Raw genomic sequence first — 7,173 nt, 5'->3', positions numbered from 1 at the left:
TTTTTTCTATATCCTACCTTTTCTCCTGCCCCAAATCATTATTTGAGTACTGTAAAGAAATGTATTAACTGTAGCAATGATAACTTCTTAAATAGTCCCCAAATATGTGTGCCTAATATGATTCACTCTTGCTCACAGATCAGCCTGAGACAGTTCTTTCCTGTCCATGGCAATGTTATTTCATGTGGATGTTTAAGGACTCAGGCTTCAGTCCAGGATGGGAAACCTGTAGCCTCAAGGTCACATGTGGCCTTACAGATCCCTATGTTGGGCCCCTTGACTGAATCCAAACTTCACAGAACACATTTCTTTATTAAAAAGATTCATTGCATAAAATTTGGATTCCACCAAAAGGCCATCCTCAAGAACACAGAAGGCCCTTCGTGGCTCCTTCATCACCTCAAGCTTGTAGTTCAATGCAGCCACCTGGCAGGAGGGAAGGAAAAAGTGGAGATGGCACATTTTTATTCAATATTTTGGCCCATAAAACAGCACACATTGATTCTTCTTGTGTTGCATTAGGATAAGCTAGTCGTATAGCCGCTTCTGGTTACAAAAAGGCTGGATAGCACTTTCTGGTGATTACTCTGCATGGTAAGTGGAACTGCACAGATTTGGGCAGCGGCAGCCATCTCGAGTGCAAGACTTGAGTAAGTAAATTGCTTCAATATTTTTGAGTTTTGATTTTGGCTACTAATGAGTTATTCCATAGATCGGACCCTATTGGACGTTGTAGCAGGCTTTGGGTTCATTTTCAGGCTTTGGATCGTAAAACATAAACTTTTCTAAGATAGTTCTATTCACTTTGGTTTTTTCTTCAGCTTAGTGGGTATATGAGTGAAATAAAATTCATTATTTTACATTAAACATGCTCAATTTATGCCTACCATTAGACTGCGTCTTGGTGTACCAACACATAGTCGTGTACCTCAGACAACTAGCTTCCCTACAGACTCAGTGGTATTTCACTAGATACACAAATTCACTTTCTCAGCTACAGCATTAATAAAAAAGATCCTTCATGTAATCAATGTATAACGTGACTTCTATGTTTCCCCAATCTGAAGGGAAAATTACCTCCATATAAGGTATCTCTCTCTTTATTAGCATCATAGAAATAATGGAACTGGACTAAATTATCTTTACTTTAACTTTATATGTGCTGTATTGCCCCAAGACATAGCCAGTCGTCTCCAATAGTAGCAGCAGCAGCAACATCTGCATTTGTATCTAAACTTGCATAAGTCAAACTACTACAGGCAATAGAGAAAGGAAGCTGATAGTCTTTGTAGATGACAGGGTGAGTTGTACCAGCATAATGGGAGTGAATAATAGTATCACAAATAGTAGCTGAATAAGATCAAATTCTAAGCCTACTGTTTAGGTGAGGATAATACTTCATGAGGGGTCTCTTGGGTTTATGTTAGATAGATGCACAAAGTCCTGCCATAAAATTTCATGATTTCATGATTGTGGTTTGTTAAATAGAGAAATGGTTGCAGATTTTATTTTTGCATAATCCAAAAGCAGTACTTCAGAGAGATTTTAATAAAAATTAAATAAATACAATATTAAATATTTACACTAGAGAAAATAATTCTGTAAATGTTGAGTGGTGTTGATTCACTGCTTTCCAAATTTGAAGTAAAATAAGAATATAAACAACCCCAATGGTATCCTGATTTGTTTAGGCATCTTAGTACACTAGATCTAACATAAAGGTGAAATAAAAATAAGTCCTTTTCATGCAGTGACATTCTTTTGGTTTGTAAACTACTGCACTACTTTCGACTCTTCTTGATGTGTGATAATGTGTAATTGTTTATAACACAAACACGGGCCATGTAGTACCTGGACACTGCCTCTCAAGTAGCTGGGACTACAGGTGTGCCCCACAATGCAGACTAATTTCTCTAGTTTTAGTAGAGACAAAGTCTCACTCCTGTTCATTTTAGTCTCCACCTCCTGGCCTCAAGCAGCTCATTGTGATGAGGACCTTTAGTAGACAGAATGGAAATGATTAGCGAGGTCACCACATAATATAGAGTACTCCTTGTGTGGTTTTATTAATAATATCTGCCTTCCTAATGGAGATACTATAGTTTTACACTCTATAGTGTAATTTCTGACTTAATAGAGTATTTCAAGTATTCTCACTAAAATAGTTGAGTATTTTAAATGCATTTTTAAAAAATATGAAAATAATAATAATGAAATGATTTGCTATTAGCTAATCCCTGATATTCATGCAAGTGCCCTAATGCCTTTACTGTAAAGGAGCTTCATGACATTAAGCAGCTATATATATACACACAACACATATATATATACACACTCACATATAGATACACCATATATATATATATATATACGCATTATATAGATACATCATATATATGTATATATATATGTATGAGAGAGGGAGTGAGACATGTGAGTTAGAATTTAAGGAAACTGAAGATTTCCCAGTTTTGAGTTATTTAGGGTCATCTTCCTACCTTTCACTAGAAAGGAGCATGTACTTATCTTTTACCCAGAAATACTTACTGTAAGGACCAAGTTAACTCCATTTTGTTAAAGCTAACTTCATCTTGTCCCTCAGTCTTCGTTTTGCAGCTGCATACCAAAGGCATTAGGCTATCTGCTCCCTCCCCTGCAGCTCGTCCTTGCCCCATGATCCGTGCTCTTGCACAATGTCTGCTCCGAGCAATAACAAACACTCTCCCAGACAGCCAAGGACAAGTGCTCAGTCACCTAGATACCCCCATCAACTCACCCCAACGGCTCACCTCACCCTCTCCTTTTTTTCTTTCTGTACCCTTAAAAACCTCCCTCCTTTTTGAGATTGGGGCTTCTCTGCTCTCCTGCTGCACAGGACCAGGGAGCCTAGGCTCGAGCTTGTAAATAAACAGCCTCTTGCTTTTGCATTGGACTTGGTCTCTGGGTGATTTATGTGGGGAATCCTGTGACTCAGGCACAACATTTGGGGGCTCATCCGGGATAACCCCCCAAAATCACCGAGTACCTGCTCCGGAGGTGAGTGTGTGTGTGCCGGCATTTGTCTTGTCCTGTTCTGTGTTGGTTCCGTTTGTTGAATCTGTAGTCAGGATGTGGAATCCCCGACAGAAGAGGGGATGACCCATGGATGGGGGACATGGATTCCCCAATCCCTAATCAAGAAGACCACGGAAAGGTAATCCTTCTGGTTGAGAGACAAGGCGGGTCATGACTGCCAGACTGGGTTACACTAACATCTCATTTTCAGTTTTGCCTGAAAACCCACAAGGGCAGGCTTCTGTCTTCTGGAGGAATCTTGGGTGTTATTTGTTTTGTCTGTGTTTTATTATATTTGGAGGGCGACATGGGACAGATGCAGATGACTCCCCTCTCCCTAACTTTGACTCATTTCCAGGACTTCAAAGAAAAAGCCCAAGAGTATGGCTTTAATGTGTCCAGAGGTAAACTTGTGGTTTTTTGCAGGAATGAATAGCCGGTGTACCATGTCGGATGGCCACCAGAGGGCACTTTTAATTTCCCCATTATCTTTCGGGTCAAAGATATAGTCTATCGATCTAGGAGTGGACACCGGGACCAGATCCCATATATAACTGCTTGGCAGGACCTCGTGGAGAAGCTGCCATCATGGTTAAAACCTCTCCTTCCTCTGTCAGCAAGGAAGTAGCTAAACTCCTAGCCTTGAAGGAGAAAAAGGAGAAGTCCCTTGAACCCACTGCCCCTTCCCTGGTCCTCCAAGGAGGAACTGATCCAGAAGTGCTCTTCCCCCCTCCCTATCAACCCTCACCTCAGGAGGCACCTCCTACTCAGAGTCCACCAGGCAGCACGGCCACTCCAGCCCTAGGTCCAGAGGGTAGCCTCCAGAGCCCACCTCACACTTGCCATAGAGCCCTGTGCGATCTGATGGCAGACTCCACAGTGTTGCCTCTCCGCATGGTGGGCCCCCCTGATGGAGCAAACCCCCCGAATCAGCCATACCTCTATTGGCCCTTTGCCACAAGTGATCTCTATAACTGGAAAATGCAGAACCCTAAGTTCTCCAAAAAACATACTGCCTTGATTGGTCTCTTAGACTCAATTCTTTTTACCCACCAGCCTACCTGGGATGATTGTCACCAACTGTTACAGGTTCTTCTCATCACTGAGGAATGGAACCGCATCTTGGCTGAGGCCAGGAAGGCTGTTGAGGATGCAGACGTAAGCCCGACCACCAACCAGGCTCTCATCGATGCCGCTTTTCCTCTTACTTGCCCTGATTGGGACTTTAATACGGGAACAGGTCAGGTAAGACTCCAAGTCTACCGTCAGACTCTAATGAGGGCTCTCCATAAAGCAGCTAGAAAGCTGACTAATTTGGCCAACGTAGATAATGTACAGCAGGAAAAGGCAGAATCTCCGGCAGCTTTCTTAGAAAGAATTATGGAGGCATTCTGCATGCACACACCCCTAGACCCTGAAGCTGAAGAGAATAGAGCAGCAGTTGTCATGTTCTTGCTAATCAGTCAGCTCCAGACATTAAGCGCAAGCTGCAGAGAATAGATAGACTGGGCGAGAAGTCTTTGCAGGATCTCCTAGAAGGTGCTGAAAGAGTCTACAACAACTGTGAGACCCCCCGAAGAGAAGCAAATGAAGGCAGCTAAAAGACAGACCCAGGAATTAGCCAGGATCCTCCTGGCCTCCATGGCCGCGACCTCAGACGAAAGAAACAGGCGGCTGCACTGACTGGTGTCATGAGGTAAGGAGGGCTCCCCAGGCAGGGAAAGGCTCCGCCTCCAGAAAGACCAGCGCACTTATTGTAAGGAACATGGACACTGGGATGGGGAGTGCCTCAAGAAACCACCTCCCAGAACTTCATGCCCCCTTTAGTGCCAGTCTTACAAATGAGTGGGCTTGAAGGGTAGGGGGGGTCATGGCTTGCCTCCCCTCCCCGAGCCCCAGGTAACTCTCAGAGTGGAGGGGACCCCAATTAATTTCCTGGTAGATACCAGAGCCCAGCATTCAGTCCTGACACAGGACCACGGCCCTATGGATGCCAGGAAATCACGGGTCCAGGGGGCCACAGGCATCAACAATATTCATGGACTATCCAAAGAACCATGGACTTAAGCATGGGCTGGGTATCCCATGCGTTCATGGTTATCCCAGACTGCCCCTACCCTCTTCTTGGGTGAGACCTCCTAACTAAGGTAGGGGCTCATATCATTTTCAAAGACGAAGGACTCTTTGTCACAGACCAATATGGGAGTCCTATACAAATACTCACCCTACAACTTGAAGATGAGTACAGACTGCATCAGCAGCAGCCTGAGGGCCATCAGCCGACAGATGTCACTGTATGGCTGAAAACCTACCCACTTGCCTGGGCTGAGACTGGAGGAGTGGGGCTAGCTGCCCACTGAGCACCAGTCATCGTAGAGCTCAAGCCAATGGCTGAACCCGTACGGGTACGGCAATATCCCATGTCTCAAGAGGCCCGGCGGGGCATCATGCCTCACATCCGGAGGCTTTTTAAGAGCGGGATACTAGTGCCCTGTCAATCTGCATGGAACACTCCCCTGTTGCCTGAAAAAAAGCCACGGACTAATGACTATAGACCAGTCCAAGACCTAAGAGAAGTCAACAAGAGGGTACTAGACATCCACCCCACCTTCCCAAACTCGTATACACTATTAAGTGCTCTCACCCCTGATCAAGTATGGTACACTGTTCTCGACTTAAAAGATGCCTTCTTCAGCCTCCCGCTAGTCCCCCAGAGCCAGACAATGTTCGCCTTTGAGTGGAACGATGAAGACCAAGGGATTCATGTTCAACTTACCTGGACCCGGCTGCCACAAGGGTTTAAGAACTACCCCACCATCTTCAATGAAGCCCTACACGAAGACCTGAGTGAGTTCCAGCAGCAGCACCCTCACCTGACTCTTTTATAGTAAGTAGATGACATTCTGATCACAGCCAAGACAGAAGCAGAATGCCACCAAGGCATCCAGGACTTGCTGACTGCACTAGGAGCTCTGGTGTACAGGACCTCTGACAAGAAGGCTCAGATTTGTCAACATACTGTGAGTTATCTGGAGTACATCCTTAAAGATGGGCAGCGGTGGCTGTCCCAGGCAAGAAAAGAAACAGTTCTGAAAATCCCTCCCCACACCCCCAACCACACAGCAAGGAGTCCGGGCCCCTTTATGAAGCCACCCAGTACAGCCTGCCTTTCCAGTGGAGCCTTCCAGGCATTGAGACGAGCTTTGCTCTTGGCCTTGGCCCTAAGACTCCCAGATATTACCAAGCCCTTTCATCTGTATGTGAAAGATGAACACAAAGGCATAGCTAAAGGGGTTCTTGCTCAATCATTTGGTCCCTGGACCCAGCCAGTCGCCTACCTGTCAAAGAAACTAGACCCTGTAGCGGCAGGCTGGCCCCCATGCCTACGCATCATTGCAGCTACTGCATTGCTGGTTAAAAATGCAGATAAATTAACTTTAAGACAAGAACTGTTGATCACGACCCCTCACACCATTGAGGGAGTCCTCAAACACCCACAGGATCCGTGGGTTAGCAATGCCCGACTTGCCCACTACCAGGGCCTTCTGCTGAACCCCCCACGAATCCGATTCCTACCAAAGACCTCTCTCAATCCAGCAACCCTACTGCCGAATCTGAACCTAGATGCCCCCTTCCATGACTGTGTTGACATCCTAGCCCAGGTTCACAGTGTACGCCAGGACCTTATGGACCAGTCCCTCCCTGACGCAGAGGCCATCTGGTACACAGATGGGAGCAGCTTCATACAAGATGGATGCAGGTACACGGGAGTGGCAGTAGTGTCTGAAACCGAGACTGTATGGGCAGAGCCCCTCCCAGCTGGGACATCAGCTCAAAAGGCTGAGCTCACAGCTCTAACACAAACCATGACCCTGGGGAAAGGCCTAAGACTTAATACTGATAGCTGATATGCCTTCGCCACTGCCCACATACATGGGGCAATTTACCAGGAGAGAGGACTCCTTACGGCAGAAGGAAAGACTATCAAAAATAAAAATGAAATACTCGACCTTCTAGAAGCCTTATGGCTTCCCCAGAAACTAGCCATCATTCATTGTCCTGGCTGTCAGTGGGGTGACTACCCTGTAGCCAGAGGCAACCAGCGGGCCGACCAGGTCT

This window comes from Nycticebus coucang, chromosome 11, assembly GCF_027406575.1.
Source record: "Nycticebus coucang isolate mNycCou1 chromosome 11, mNycCou1.pri, whole genome shotgun sequence".
Lineage (NCBI taxonomy): Eukaryota > Metazoa > Chordata > Mammalia > Primates > Lorisidae > Nycticebus > Nycticebus coucang.
Note: the sequence above shows the minus strand (reverse complement) of the source record.